Here is a 16,571-nt window from a genome sequence, read left to right on the forward strand (position 1 = left end):
AGTGAAGCAATCAAATGTCCATTTTATAAAGGTCACTCCAGTTTGGAGAATTTATTAGTGTGAGTAACACTGTAATCAGGGATACTAGTTAGGAGGCTGTTTCAGCATCACGGGGAAAGAAATGATGGACGTCTAAACTAAGGCAACAAGAATGGAAACAGAGAGAGGAGAAGAATTCAAGAAATATTAGGGACATAGAACCAACTGAATTTTATTATTGGTTATATCTGCAGAATTAAGGAATAGGAGGAGGTTTATGGTTCAGGTAAATGGGAAGATGGTGTTACCATTCACTAGGTTGGGGACTTCAGGAGGAGATGTAGGTTGAGGAGGGAAGGTAATTAGTTTAATTTGAAACATGTTGAGTTTGAAGTGTCCATGGGATATCAAAATGAAGCTTTCTACTATATAAATGCACAGGGGAGTCTAGAGCTCAGGAGAGAGATTTATGCTGGAATCATCAGAGTGAGTGACAGTCCGTGGAGGTAGATGGAATCCCCAAGAGAAAAGGTATAGAGTAAGAAGAGAAAAGGACCTACTCTGGAACCTTATGAAAATGCAAACATTTAAAAGGTGAGGAAACAAAGATACAGGAAAGAACATCCAGAGATGTAGGAGGACCAGGAACAAGTAGTTTCAGAGAAGCCAAGGAGGAATTGTCAATAGTATTAAATGCTAGAGAAAGGCCAAGAAAAATAGACTGAAATTCCTTGGTTTTAGCAGCAAGGTCAATGTTGTGTTTAGCAAGAAGGAGATGATTGGGATAATGGGGATAGTAACCAGATTGCAGTGGATTGAGGAGTGGGTAGGAGCAGAGGAGGTACATAGAGGACGTTCTTTTGGATAAGAAGGACTAAAGTCCAAGTAGGGAAGGAAAATTAAAGTATTGGGCAGAGAAAACCATGATCTGTGAGGTTAAGGATGCATAGGGGAAGAAAGAAATAATATAGTAATACGAAGTTCTGGATTCTTTCAGCCTTCTTCAAATTGAATGGCATCACCATCTACCATTGCTCAAGCCAAAAATCATGTAGATGTTCATGATTCTTCTCTTTTCCTCAGTTCTCATGTCTACTCCATGAAGAATTTAGGTCAACTTTAACCTTCAAAACATTTCCACAATCTGTCTCTTTCTATCTCCAGTGCCATCACCCTAATGCAAACATCATCTTCTGGGCTCCTGTAATAGATTCTAATTGGTTTTCCTGTTTCCACTTTTGCCTCCTTTCTCTACAGCACAGCTAGAGTGACATAGATCATAAAAAATAAATCAGATCATATCGCTCCCATCTTAGAATCCTTCCATGTCTTCTGATCGCACTTGGAATAAAGTCCAGACTCCTCTGCTGGCCAGAAAGGCTTATGTGGCATCCCAGACCACCTCTTTAATCTTGTCTCCCACCACTCTCCCCTGGCTCCAGTTGCAGTGGTCTTTTTTCTATTCCTGAAACACATTGGATTTGCTCTTGTTTTTAAAGGACTTACCCTAGATATTTCCTTTTCCTGGAATACTCTTTTGATTATTCTGATCTCTTTTTAAATGTCACCTCCTCAAAGAGGCCCTTCCTGCCCCCCCCCGCTGAAAGTATCCTTTCTTGCCCTTCCTACCAATCTTATATATATTTTTCATAGTAGTAAAACTTTATGACTGTTTTTTTTTATTGCTTATAAATGTGAACCCCTCTAAAATGTAAACCCCATGAGAATTCCTGGCACATGGTAGCCACTTAAAAATGTTCATTGGATGTTTGTACAAGGCAAAAGAGAAGAGCAATTGATTCTTAGAAATCAGAGGTATCAAGGATCAGAGCCTGGTATGGCTGAAGAATGGCCAGTGATGATGGATTACTAGGCTTTCAAGGTTCCAGAAGTAGAAGAATTATTAGCTGTGGGACCCTGGACATTCACATTCTCTGAGCTTTACTTTGTAGTTAATAATAATACATGCCTCACAGGGCTGTTAGGAAAATTAAATGAAATAATATAGGTATAGGTATAGGTATAAGGCAGTCTTGTCAGTCTCTTTTCAGGGAGTCTGGACTTCTGCAAATCTATTCATAACCTCTACATTGAGCTTTTCATGTGGGCTCCCCTATAATGGAGTTAACGTTTGAGGATTACTTATTATTAGGGAAAATTTGACAAAATTGTGACTTTTCAAAATACTAGGATTCTGAAAGAATCTGGTAACTAGATTATTTAATAAGAAATCAAAGCACTCCTACAAATCAATAAGAAAAACATCAAAAACTCTGGGAGATTGGGCAAAGGGTATGACAAATAGATAGCAGTTAAGGAAATACAAATGGGTCTTTAAAATATGCAAAAATACCCACCCTTTCTCATAACAAGAGATATGCAAATTACAACTGCAGTGAGATATACTTTTTACATATCGGGTTGACACAAATCAGAAAGTTTAATTAGCATACTTGGTTTGCCAGGCTGGGGAGCAGGCACTTTTTTACATTGTCAATAGCCTGAAAATTGGTACAGCTTCTGAGGAGGGCAACCTGGCAATATTTATCAAATTTCTAAATGTACAAAGCCTTTGATCTAGAAAATCCATTTTTCTATATTTATCCAATAGATGTACTCACCCATATTGAAGAATGACTCTTCTAGTATCATCATTGAAGCATTATTTATGGTAGATAAAGACTGAAACAACCTACGTGTCCATCAATAGAGAAGTGGTTAAATAAATTATGATACAGTTATACAAGTGAATGGTAGTCAGCTGCTAAAAATCGTGAGGCAGTTCTAGGTGTTCTGATGTGAAAAGATCTTCATGATAAATTACTAAGTAAAAAAAAAGATTAGGATGAAGGATGAGGATGTGGATTTTGCTAGCATTGTGTTTCTTTCTAAAGACTATTTACATTTTGGGTTTTTTTTTTTTTTTGCATTATGAGGGTCTCTCACTGTTGTGGCCTCTCCCGTTGCGGAGCACAGGCTCCGGACACGCAGGCTCAGCGGCCATGGCTCACAGGCCCAGCCGCTCCGCGGCATGTGGGATCTTCCCGAACCGGGCCAAGAACCCGTGTCCCCTGCATCGGCAGGTGGACTCTCAACCACTGCGCCACCAGGGAAGCCCACATTTTTGGTTTTCTGCCTGAAAAACATAAACTGTGAGAAGATAAAATAAAGCAGAGCAAGAATAGATGTGGAGAGACCAACTGGGAAGGTATTTCAGTGATTCATGTGAGAGATGATGGTTTCCTGGTCTAAGGTGGTAGCATGCTCAGGAAGAGAAATGATCAGAGTCAAGAGTTATTTTAAAGAACTTGACAGTTCAATGGAAATGGTGAGTTATGGAGAAGGAGGTAATATCATGATTGATTTGAGATTTCTTCCAAGATCCGATGCATGAGCAGAGATGTCAATTACTGAGATGGAGAACCCTGGGATAGTATCAGAAATGCAGGGGAAGATCAGAAGTTCTGCCTAAGGGGAGATGCCTACTGCAGATCTGTGATATGGATTAGAAGCTCAGAAGAGTTGCTAGAACTGGATTTATAAATTTGGGAGAAGATTGCCTAAGGAGGGTAGATATAATCAAAAGAAAAGCAAGCCCACGACTAAACTCTGATCATTTAGAGATTGGATAGAAAAAAAAAAAAGAGCTGGCAATGGAGACCGAGAATCAGAAACCAGAAAAATAAAACCAGGAGACTATGGAGCCAAAGGAACCTAGAGAGGAATATATTAAGGAGAATCAACTCATGTTAAATGCTTCCAGAAAGTCCAGGAAGATTGTTTTAACTTGTTTCTTTCATAAACCCTAAGCTCCTTGAAAGTTGGGATTATTTGATTTATTTTTGTATCCTCAGGGCTTGTACTGTGCCTCACACATATAATCAATGATCAGTACATTTTTGTTAAATTGGATAGAGAGACAAAGATACAGAGAGAGAGACAGAAAAAGATACAAAAAGACAACAGAATGTGTCTTTGTGTCTCGAAAAATAAATAAGTAAGGCATATTCCCTTGAACTGTACTGCAAACCAAACCTGATCTTAGGAAAAGTAAGAAGTTCTACTCCCTTGCTTTTACTCCTGAGCTAACACATTGATTGAGCTCTCAAAATCCCACCTTGCTGGGAATGTTAAGAGCCTCCTGAAAACATTTTGATAAGTAATATTCACCAGTGTCTCGTCATTCTGAGTCATTTTTGTCTTTATTTAGGTCCTGGATGATGACAAAAAGAGCAATTTGCTTTTCCTCACCTATGTGACTCCATCATACCACCTTGAAGCAGTTGATGGAGTCTGGAGAATCCATTTCGGTGCCACTACAGTTCTGTAATACACTGTAACCACTCATAAGGATGCCCAGCCCCAGTTTCCCATCAAAGAGAAAGATGACTTTGGGCAGGAAGAGACATATCACCTCTTAGAGAAACCACCAGCTTCTCAGTCCATTATTGTTTTTGCAGAAAGGTGCTACTGCTATCAGGAGAGAATATAGAGGATACCAAAGGAGGAGAGGGTTTGACTTTGTCCTGAGAACATGGAAACCTTCTACACAGCAAAAGAGATGTCATGACTTTTGAGTCCAGTGTCCTTTAGTTAGAAACCAAAATAATAGATGTCGTTTAAACAATATTTAAAATATTATGACATCCTGTATTATTTAGTTAGACCAGAGGCTAGCAAATTTTTCTGTAAAAGGAAATATTTTAGGCTTTGTGGGCCACACAGTCTCTGTCCCAACTACTCAGCTCTGCCATGGTAGTGCTAAAGCAGCCATAGACAATAAGTAAATGAATGACCTTGGCTATGTTTCCAATTAAACTTTATTTATGGAAAATGAGATGTGCATTTCATATAATTTTCACGTCATGAAGTATCATTCTTCTTTTGATCATTTTCAGCTACTTAACAATATGAAAACCATTTTTAGCTCACAGGCCATGTGAAAACAGGGGTGGGCTGTATTTGGCCCACAGACAATAGTTTGGCAACCTCTGATTCAGACGAACAAGAAGATCATGTCGTGAGAGAGATTTTCAGATTCAGAGTTCTGAAGAAAATAATCTGTTTCATATATACCCATTACTTTAACTTCTCAAATTTATTTGAACATATAAACACATTTGCCTACATCTGACTTAGTTGGGGATAAAGTGTGTCTCCTCAGTTCAGTATTCATTTAACACTTGGCCCCTTCTCATCCATGTAATGATTCAACGTGCATGAATGTAGTGTTTCTATAGAGCAAACTGAAGAATTCTTACCGCTTGACTATGTATATACCCAAACCAAGAGAGGATATAGTCATTCTAATCACATTTTTTAACTGTATTAATTCATTCAGTAAGTACTTACTTTTTTAACATCTTTATTGGAGTATAATTGCTTTACAGTGTTGTGTTAGTTTCTGATATATAACAAAGTGAATCACCTATATGCGTACGTATATCCCCATATCCCCTCCCTCTTACATCTTCCTCCCACCCTCCTTATCCCACCCCTCTAGGTGGTCGCAAAGCACTGAGCTGATCTCCCTGTGCTATGCGGCTGCTTCCCACTAGCTATCTGTTTTACATATGGTAGTGTATATATGTCCATGCCACTCTCTCACTTCTCCCCAGCTTACCCTTCCCCCTCCCCATGTCCTCAAGTCCATTCTCTACACCTGTGTCTTTATTCCTGTCCTGCCCCTAGGTTCATCAGAACCCTTTTTTTTTAGATTCCATATATATGTGTTAGCATACGTTATTTGTTTTTCTCTTTCTTTCTTCACTCTGTATGACAGACTCTAGGTCCATCCACCTCACTACAAATAACTCAATTTCGTTTCTTTTTATGACTGAGTAATATTCCATTGTATATATGTGCCACATCTTCTTTATCCATTCATCTGTCGATGGACACTTAGGTTGCTTCCATGTCCTGGCTATTGTAAGTAGTGCTGCAGTGAATATTGTGGTACATGACTCTTTTTGAATTATGGTTTTCTCAGGGTATATGCCCAGTAGTGGGATTGCTGGGTCATATGCTGGTTCTATTTTTAGTTATTTAAGGAACCTCCATACTGTTCTCCGTAGTCACTGTACCAATTTACCTTCCCACCAACAGTGCAAGAGGGTTCCCTCTTCTCCACACCCTCTCCAGCATTTATTGTTTCTAGATTTTTTGATGATGGCCATTCTGACTGGTGTGAGGTGATACCTCATTGTAGTTTTGATTTGCATTTCTCTAATGATTAGTGATGTTGAGCATCTTTTCATGTGTTTGTTGGCAATCTGTATATCTTCTTTGGAGAAATGTCTATTTAGGTCTTCTGCCCATTTTTGGATTGGGTTGTTTGTTTTTTTGATATTGAGCTGCATGAGCTGCTTGTATATTTTGGAGATTAATCTTTTGTCAGTTGCTTCGTTTGCAAATATTTTCTCCCATCCTGAGGGTTGTCATTTTGTCTTGTTTATGGTTTCCTTTGCTGTGCAAAAGCTTTTAAGTTTCATTAGATCGCATTTGTTTATTTTTGTTTTTATTTCCATTTCTCTAGGAGGTGGGTCAAAAAGGATCTTGCTGTGATTTGTGTCAAACAGTGTTCCGCCTATGTTTTCCTCTAAGAGTTTTATAGTGTCTGGCCTTACATTTAGGTCTTTAATCCATATTTTTGTGTATGGTGTTAGGGAGTGTTCTAATTTCATTCTTTTACATGTAGCTGTCCAGTTTTCCCAGCACCACTTATTGAAGAGGCTGTCTTTTCTCCATTGTATATTCTTGCCTCCTTTGTCAAAGATAAGGTGACCATATGTGCGTGGATTTGTCTCTGGGCTTTCCGTCCTGTTCCATTGATCTGTTTTTGTGCCAGTACGATACTGTCTTGATTACTGTAGCTTTATAGTATAGTCTGAAGTCCAGGAGCCCGATTTCTCCAGCTCCATTTTTCTTTCTCAAGATTGTTTTGGCTATTTGGGGTCTTTTGTGTTTCCATACAAATTGTGAAATTTTTTTGTTCTAGTTCTGTGAAAAATGCCATTGGTAATTTGATAGGGATTGCATTGAATCTGTAGATTGCTTTGGGTAGTATAGTTATTTTCACAATGTTGATTTTTCCAATCCAAGGACACAGTATATCTCTCCATCTGTTTGTATCATCTTTAATTTCTTTCATCAGTTTTCTGCATACAGGTTTTTTGTCTCCTTAGGTAGGTTTATTCCTAGGTATTTTATTATTTTTGTTCCAATGGTAAATGGGAGTGTTTCCTTAATTTCTCTTTCAGATTTTTGATCATTAGTGTATAGGAATGCAAGAGATTTCTGTGCATTAATGTTGTATCCTGCTACTTTACCAAATTCATTGATTAGCTCTAGTAGTTTTCTGGTAGCTTCTTTAGGATTCTCTACGTATAGTATCATGTCATCTGCAAACAGTGACAGCTTTACTTCTTTTCCGATTTGGATTCCTTTTATATCTTTTTCTTCTCTGATTGCTGTGGCTAAAACTTCCAAAACTATGTTGAATAACAGTGGTGAGAGTGGGCAGCCTTGTCTTTTTCCTGATCTTAGTGGAAATGGTTTCAGTTTTTCACCATTGAGAACAATGTTGGCTGTGGATTTGTCATATATGGCCTTTATTATGTTGAGGAAAGTTCCCTCTATGCCCACTTTCTGGGGAGTTTTTATCATAAATCAGTGTTGAATTTTTTCAAAAGCTTTTTCTGCATCTATTGAGATTATCATATGGCTTTTCTCCTTAAGTTTGTTAATATGGTGTATCACATTGATTGATTTGCATATATTGAAGAATCCTTGCATTCCTGGGATAAACCCCACTTGATCATGGTGTGTGATCCTTTTAATGTGCTGCTGGATTCTGTTTGCTAGTATTTTGTTGAAGACTTTTGCATTTATGTTCATCAGAGATATTGGCCTGTAGTTTTCTTTTTTTGTGACATCTTTGTCTGGTTTTGGTATCAGGGTGATGGTGGCCTCATAGAATGAGTTTGGGAGTGTTCCTTCCTCTGCTGTATTTTGGAAGAGTTTGAGAAGGATAGGCATTAGCTCTTCTCTAAATGTTTGATAGAATTCGCCTGTGAAGCCATCTGGTCCTGGGCTTTTGTTTGTTGGAAGATTTTTAATCACAGTTTCAATTTCAGTGCTTGTGATTGGTCTGTTTATATTTTCTATATCTTCCTGGTTCAGTCTCAGAATGTTGTGCTTTTCTAAGAATTTGTCCATTTCTTCCAGTTGTCCATTTTATTAGCATATAGTTGCTTGTAGTAATCTCTCATGATCCTTTGTGCTTCTGTGGTGTCAGTTGTTACTCCTCCTTTTTCATTTCATTCTGTTGATTTGAGTTTTCTCCCTTTTTTCTTGATGAGTCTGGCTACTGGTTTATCAATTTTGTTTATCTTCTCAAAGAACCAGCTTTTACTTTTATAGATCTTTGCTATTGTTTCCTTCCTTTCTTTTTCATTTATTTCTTATCTGATCTTTATGATTTCTTTCCTTTTGCTAACTTTGGGGTTTTTTTGTTCTTCTTTCTCTAATTTTGGGTTATCGTGTTTTCATTGTAATTTGTCTCTAGATTTTTTTTATTTCTTCAGTGATTTCTTGGTTATTTAGTAGTGTACTCTTTAGCCTCCACTTGTTTGTATTTTTCACAGTTTTTTTCCTGTAATTAATATCTAGTCTGATAGCGTTGTGGTCAGAAAAGATACTTGATACGATTTCCATTTTCTTAAACTTACCAAGGCTTGATTTGGGACCCAAGATATGATCTATCCTGGAGAATGTTCCATGATCACTTGAGAAGAAAGTGTATTCTGTTGTTTTTGGATGGAATGTCCTGTAAATATCAACTAAGTCCATCTTGTTTAATGTGTCATTTAAAGCTTGTGTTTCCTTATTTATTTTCATTTCAGATGATCTCTCCATTGGTGAAAGTGGGGTGCTGAAGTCCCCTACTATTATTGTGTTACTGTCTATTTCCCCTTTTATGGATGTTAGCGTTTGCCTTATGTATTGAGGTGCTCCTATGTTGGGTGCGTAAATATTTACAGTTGTTATATCTTCTTCTTGTATTGATCCCTTGATCATTATGTAGTGTCCTTCTTTGTCTCTTGTAATAGTCTTTAAAGTCTATTTTGTCTGATATGAGAATTGCTTCTCCAGCTTTCTTTTGATTTCCATTTGCATGGAATATCTTTTTCCATCCCCTCACTTTCAGTCTGTATGTGTCCCTAGGTCTGAAGTGGGTCTCTTGTAGACAGCATATATATGGGTCTTGTTTTTGTATCCATTCATCCAGTCTATATCTTTTGGTTGGAGCATTTAATCCATTTACATTGAAGGTAATTATTGATATGTATGTTCCTATTACCATTTTCTTAATTGTTTTGAGTTTGTTTTTTGTAGGTCTTTTCCTTTTCTTGTGTTTCCTGCCTAGAGAAGTTCCTTTAGCATTTGTTGTAAAGCTGGTTTGGTGGTGCTGAATTCTCTTAACTTTTGCTTACCTGTAAAGGTTTTAATTTCTCCCTCGAATCTGAATGAGATCCTTGCTGGGTTGAGTAATCTTGATTGTAGGTTTTTCCCTTTCATCACTTTAAATATGTCCTGCCACTCCCTTCTGGCTTGCAGAGTTCCTGCTGAAAAATCAGCTGTTAACCTTATGGGGATTCCCTTGTATGTTATTTGTTGCTTTTCCCTTGCTGCTTTTAATATTTTTTCTTTGTATTTAATTTTTGATAGTTTGATTGATATGTGTCTTGGCATGTTTCTCTTTGGGTTTATCCTGTATGGGACTCTCTGTGCTTCCTGGACTTGACTGACTATTTCCTTTCCCACGTTATGGAAGTTTTCGACTATAATCCTTCAAATATTTTCTCAGACCCTTTCTTTTTCTCTTCTTCTTCTGGGACCCCTATAATTCGAATGTTGGTGCATTTAGTGTTATCCCAGAGGTCTCTGATCCCAGAGGTCTCTGAGACTGTCCTCAATTCTTTTCATTCCTTTTTTTATTCTGCTCCCTGGCAGTTATTTCCACCATTTTATCTTCCAGCTCACTTATCCGTTCTCCTTCCTCAGTTATTCTGTTATTGATTCCCTCTAGAGTATTTTTAATTTCAGTAATTGTGTTGTTAATCACTGTTTGCTCTTTAGTGCTTCTAGATCCATGTTAAATGTTTCTTGTATTTTCTCCATTCTGTTTCTGAGATTTTGGATCATCTTTACTCTCATTACTCTGAATTCTTTTTCAGGTTGGTTGCCTATTTCGTCTTCATTTATTTGGTCTTGTAGTTTTTTACCTTGCTCCTTCTGTAACATATTTTTTATCATTTTTTTTTTTTTTTGGATGGGTGGTGCTGTATTCCTGTCTTACTGGTTGTTTGGCCTAAGACGTCCAGCACTGGAGTTTGCAGGCAGTTGGATAGACCTGGGTCTTGGTGATGAGATGAGAACCTCCAGGAAACCTCACTCTGATTGATATTCCCTGGGGTCTGAGGTTCTGTGTTAGTCCAGCGGTTTGGACTCGGAGCTCCCACCACAGGACCTCGGGCCCAACCTCTGGCCTGGGAACCAAGATCCCACAAGCTTTGTGGTAAAAAAAAAAAAAAAAAAAAAAAGAAGAAAGAAAGAAAAAAAGGAGCAGTATAATATCAAAGAATAAAAAATATATTAGGAAAAATAAAACTATAATTGAAACAACTGCAACAAGGTAAAATAAAACCACAACAGAAAAAAGAAAAAAAGGGGGGGGGGGGAACAAGCCAAAAGGAGAGATCACTAACAAAGTATAAAGAATAAAATAAAATTAGAAAAATAAAAGATTTTTCAGGAAAAATAAAAATATAAAAGAATCAACAAGGTAAAACAGAACCCTAATCATAAAGAGGAAAAACGAAAAGAAAAAGAAAAAGAAAAAAGCCTTGGCTATGGCAGTGGAGTTTAGGTGGGGGGTGGAACTTAGGCAGGGGCAGGGTTTAGGATGGGGCAGGACCTGGGGGGGTGACGTTTGAGCATGGGGCGGGGCCTAGGCGGGGCAACATTGAAGCATGGGGCGGGGCCTCTGCTTAGGACTGGCCCAAAGGGGAGAGGCAGCATGTGGAAAGGAGGGCCTCTGGAGTGTGGAGTTCCGGTGTTTGGAGGTAGGGCCCTGCATGTGGGTGTGTGAGTAGGGTTTAGGCCCAGTGCATTGGAGGGGGTCTCCGAGTGTAGAGGTGGGGACCTGGGTGGGTTTGCAGGGGCAGGACTTGAGCTCTGTGCTGCAGGAGGGAGGCTCCGAGGGCAGAGGATTAGGCCTTGGAGCCGGACAGGCTCCCCAGTGCCTAAGTGGACAGTGAAAGCACTGGCCCCGTTCCCTTCCGTTCCTTCGCGCCCCCCCCACCATCTCCCCCAGGGTCTCCCCCGTCCCTGCTGGACCCCTAGCTGCTGGACCCCTAACCATGGGTGGGTCCCGCTGGGTGCAGGAACTCCTTCCCTCCCCTAGCCACCCCTTAAGGGTGCCGGTCCCGGAGGTCCAGCCTTTACTTTTGCTCCCCCTTCTCTCCCTCCCGCTCCCCTCAGGACCCCCGTGGCTGGAGGGGGTCTAGGTGGGCAGAGGATCAGGCCGGGGATCTCAGCAGGTTCCTGGGGGTCCAAGTGGGCAGGAGAAACCTGGCCACGCTCCCTTTTGATCCTCTGCCCTCCCAATGGTTCCCCAATTTCCCCCCTCAGGCGTGGGATCCCTTCCCCTCCACTAGCCGCCCCTCAGGGCCGCCAGTCCCATCCCGCCTCCACTTCTCCCCCCTCACTCCCCCCACACCCCACATCCTCTCTGGTCTCTGGGGGCTTCTCCTGTCCCCTTAGGTGTCCACGGTCCCCCACTGGTGCCTGGTAGGTGCCCTAGTTGTGAGGAGACGCGAATTCCGGGTCCTCCTAGTACAGCATCTTGACTCCACCTCTCAGTAAGTACTTGTTAATAATCATTTTTATATAGTGCAGTACTGAGTGTTAGAGAGTTAGAGATAAAAGAGGTTAGAAGATAGATAGATAGATGAAAAATCTAGTGGCTGATAGGTGTCAGTGAGAATTGTCTGACAGTAATTGTATTACAGTATAAATGTAGTCATTTAAGCCACAGATAGGCAGTTAGACAAAACTAAATTTAAATCCGAGCTCTTTTGTTTTCCTGATGTGTGACCTTGAGCTGATTACATAAACCATATAAGCTTCAGTTTCCTCTTTTTAAAATGGGCATAATAATACCCACCTCCCAAGGAGGAGGTGTGGGAATTAAATAAGACATAGTGTATGTAAATCAGCTAGCATGGTACCTGTACATGATAGGTAATCAGTAAACAATAGCTGTTGTATTACACCAATATGAAGGTACATAATTTGTTCAAAAGAAGCACACAAAGGCAAAGTAGAGTAGCCCTGTGAGTCAAGAACTTATGGATACAAATGAAAACCCACAAACCTGAAGGTTGACGCCTGGTAGAGAAGATTTGGGTGAAAATAAAAGCAGAAGTGACATTGTCCCAGAAGCTTACAATAAGGCAGCTGGCTAGTTGTCTTGCCTTTGCCTTCCCTAGGAACCAGCTGCCTGATTGTCTAAGGAGCTCTGCCTATAGGTCTAGCTCTCCAAGTTCCCCAAGACTTAAATGGCAGTTCTGACTAGTGAGAAAGTGTGTCATCAGTATCAGCCCCAGTGTCGTGCTTCCTTCTACCCAGGTCAGCTGTGAGCTTTGGATATCTGTAGGTCCCTCCTATTATGCCTCCCACTCCATGTTTGTCCAATTCCGGGCTTCCACGTTAACCTCCACACCTTCAGTCTCTGCTCATTCTGCCTTGCATCCAGGCTTCCTGTAGATTTGGGACTCTCTTGAACCCTGGTCTTTTTTATCATGATTCTGATGTCTTGTTTAAGCTTATCTCTGACCAGTCCTCTTTCCAGAGGGCTGTATTCTGCTGTTCACACCCCTGCCGTGATCTCCTTAAACTAAGATACACCCGTGCCTTACCTTTGTGCTGGACTTCTTAGTATTAATAGCTTCTTGAACTTCACCTTGGTAAGAGACATCAGGTCTTGAACAGCCCAGCTGCCCTAATCCAAGCCAGCTTCTGTATTCACAGCCCATGCCCTGAGGAGAGCTCTCCACTCCCTTTGGGGCTCATGCTCTCTCTCCACTGGCCATGTATTGTCAGCTAGTTCTAGCATGCTTTGTGATCCTTTTATGGCCACATCAATAATGCTTTCCCAATACAAATGACAGAATTAATAGCACAGGGCCACAATGTAGGGGTAATGGAGAACTTCAACATCTACTGACAAGCTCATTCTGCTGAAAAGTGAACGTCAAGGTTGGCATGACTTAAATTTAAACTAATTGCTTATTGAAAAGGTACTATTCTATGTTTAATTCTAACCAGCTAAGAAGAATGTGTTGGTGAAGTGGAAGTGACAGACAACTTAAAGTGACCACAGTATCCTTGAATTTGTAGTAGCCAGAGAAGGCAATTCTTCACTTGCTAACTGGATACAAAGAAAACTTGAGCAAGTTAAGAGAATATATGGACATAAGGCTCTATCTGGCCAGGAACTAGGAAAGAAAGCTCAAGAGGAGTAAAGTGACTTGAAATTTAAATTCTTATGAAGCCAGTGATTTCAATAAAGAAAAGGGAGCATCTAAAAAAGATCAATGTGGCTGCTCAAGAAGTGTTCTGATTAGCTCGTATTTTTAAAGGACATATACAAAAATAGATAGCAGGAGGGGGAGGCCTCACTCTAAAGAAGGACTCAGACCTGTGAAAATAATGCCAGAGGACTTAAAGTCCAGAGAAAACTAGACTCTGGGAAAAGTACTGAAGACAATTTTTGTTTGTTTGTTGCGTATGGATATAGCAAGAATAATGATAAAGAAGGGGTAGCACAACCCAACTACTGAATGGGGCAGACTCTCTGATGTTAATAGGTAGCTAAAACCCAAAATCATTCAATTATAGCATTTACTAGATGCTAAGGTACAAGGCTTTTCCCACACATTTTTAATAATTCTAAAATCAGAAAGTGTCTTCAATAGATGTATTGAACGTGGTAGTGTTTTGTGGGGAAGGCTCTAAAAACAGTAAGTGATGGTGTATCATACAAGGAGTTGAAGAATAGAAGAGCAGCAAGTACTAGAGACAGGACTGAGACAAGAGAGGAAAATTGTGGTCAAAACCTCTAAGAAAGGGTAAAAAGAGACTTCTCTGGGCCCACAGAAGCCAAGTCACTGTACAGGTATGTCACAGAGGCAGGGGGGATGATGTCTTTGTCAGTTGGAGCTGCTATAACCAATACCATAGACTGGGTGACTTGTACAAAAAAAACATTTATTTCTCAGTTCTGAAGGCTAGTAAGTCCAAGCTCAAGGTGCCAGCAGATTTGGTATCTGATGCAGAGGAGCACCTTCTTGCTGTATCCACACATAGAGAGAGAGATCATCTCTCCTTATAAGGGCACTAATCCCATTCATGGGGTCAGATAATGGCTTGCCCTGGGCAGGACATTTTGAACTGTGCCTGGCACACAGCACATGGGTACTATTGTGTCCTGCCTCTTCTGAATCACTGCTGTAGTCGACATAAAGCCCCAGTGCTCCAAAGTCCAACTTAGTTAGCTATAGTTAGCCCTTGGAGGGCTCCTCTAAGAAGATATTTAGGTCAAGCTATAGGTCTCAGGTCACAAACCAGGAAAAGACATTGCAAAGTGGTATAAGACTTCTAGATTAAAAAAAAAAACAAAACAACACAGGAATGGTCCAAATAAGTAACCAGAAAACAAAGTAGCCAGGAGACAGAGACTTTGCCAGAATGAATTCAGGGGAGAATTGGAGCTATGGCCTTATTTCTTCTACTGAGTCTATGTAACCTGTTTAAAAGAAGGAATTCAGAGAACCTATAGATTAGTTGGCCATGGAGGAAATTGTTCCAGTCACATATGATTAGACCTTTAGAAACTGTGATGTGCCCAGGTGGTCCCTATGCAACTTGAATTTAAGGGGTTTAGTACCTAAGGAAGGGACCATGTCCTTTCATGATTTTAACTCTAGTTTCTATTACGTTAATGGTAGTAGAACCAATGTTTTCAAATGGCAGAGGATTTGTCATTTTCTATCAAAAGCAATGATCTTGATACTTAAAGATGTAGTCCTTACCTTAGTTGTCTTCTCGCATGAATCCCTCTTTCTCAGCTGCCCTTTCTGTAGGACATCCATGTAGTTTTGAGAAAGCTGACTCCACCTTTATCACCAGGAGATAGGGCATGTGGTCCAGACTAAGTCAATGAGTGAATTTCATCCCCTTGGCCCCAGTGACCACTTCATGTATGGGCATGTAACCTAAGTCAGTCCAATCAAAGAAAGAGAATGTCAGGATTTTTGTGCTAAGACAAAGACACTTTCCTCTAGAAGTGAATGCAGAAGCATGTAACCTGGGAGTTCTTGGACACCATCTAGGGACAGGAGGGGAGAGTCTCTTGGGAGAGTCTATTGAGAATGGAGCTGTCACCAAGGACTAAAGCAAAGAAATGAAGAGGAACCATCAAGTCCTCTCCACATTGTGTGATGTGTGGGCCACCTAACCATACGTGGCCCTGAAGCCTTTGAACTTTTCTACTAACAGGAGGCAATAAATTCAATATTTTGTTTAAGCCAATTTGAGTTAGATTTCTCTTTCTTGAAACCAAAGCATCATCTCTGATTCAAAAGGATAGAACAAACATGATTAAGAACGAATGGGGGACTTCCCTGGTGGTGCAGTGGTTAAGAATCCACCGGCCAATGCAGGGGACACGGGTTCAAGCCCTGGTCCGGGAGAATCCCACATACCATGGAGCAACTAAGCCTGTGTGCCACAACTACTGAGCCTGTGCTCTAGAGCCCACAAGCCACAACTACGGAGCCTGAGTGCCACAACTACTGAAGCCTGTGCACCTAGAGCCGGTGCTCCACAAAAAAGAGAAGCCTGTGCACCACAACAAAGAGTAGCCCCTGCTCTCTGCAACTAGAGAAAGCCCACGCACAGCAACAAAGAGTAGCCCCCGCTCTCCGCAACTAGAGAAAGGCTGTGCGCAGCAACGAAGACCCAGTGCAGCCAAAAATAAATAAATAAATAAATAAAATTTATAAGGAAACAAAAAGAAGGAATGGAATAAATTTCCAATGGATTAAAGAGTTAAATATGAAAAATGACCCATACAAGAGAAGTGATATGTCTTGAAAAGATGAAAGTGGTGTAAGCATTTCTTGACCTTAGAGTGGTAAAAATCTGAGTGAAAAAATAAAGGTTTATGATTTGTAAAAGAAAAACATTTATAGATTTGACTACTTAAAACTTTTTAGTTTATGTAGATGAAACAGTACCACAAACAAAATTAAAATAAAAATGAGAGACTAGAACTTTTGCAACTAAATATATATGTGACAAAGGGTAGTGTCCTTAATATATAAAGAGCTCTTACAAATTTATAAGAATAATACAACATCTCAGAAGAAGTGTGGGTAAAGAACACGAAAGCCATGTGGGTAAAGAACATGAAAAGGCAAAAAGAAAAAAAGGAATTCGATTGGTCCAGTCTTAGTAGTAATTAA

At 40.1% G+C, this 16,571-nt stretch overlaps 1 protein-coding gene across 3 annotated transcripts in view; it reads left to right on the forward strand.

Annotated features, from left to right (window-relative positions):
• The window catches only part of MKLN1 (muskelin 1), a 362,427-nt gene that overhangs the window by 3,243 nt on the left and 342,613 nt on the right, over positions 1–16,571 (forward strand). The window lies entirely within an intron of this gene.

The sequence above is a fragment of the Mesoplodon mirus genome (genome assembly GCF_964341445.2).
Source record: "Mesoplodon mirus genome assembly, chromosome: 9".
Lineage (NCBI taxonomy): Eukaryota > Metazoa > Chordata > Mammalia > Artiodactyla > Ziphiidae > Mesoplodon > Mesoplodon mirus.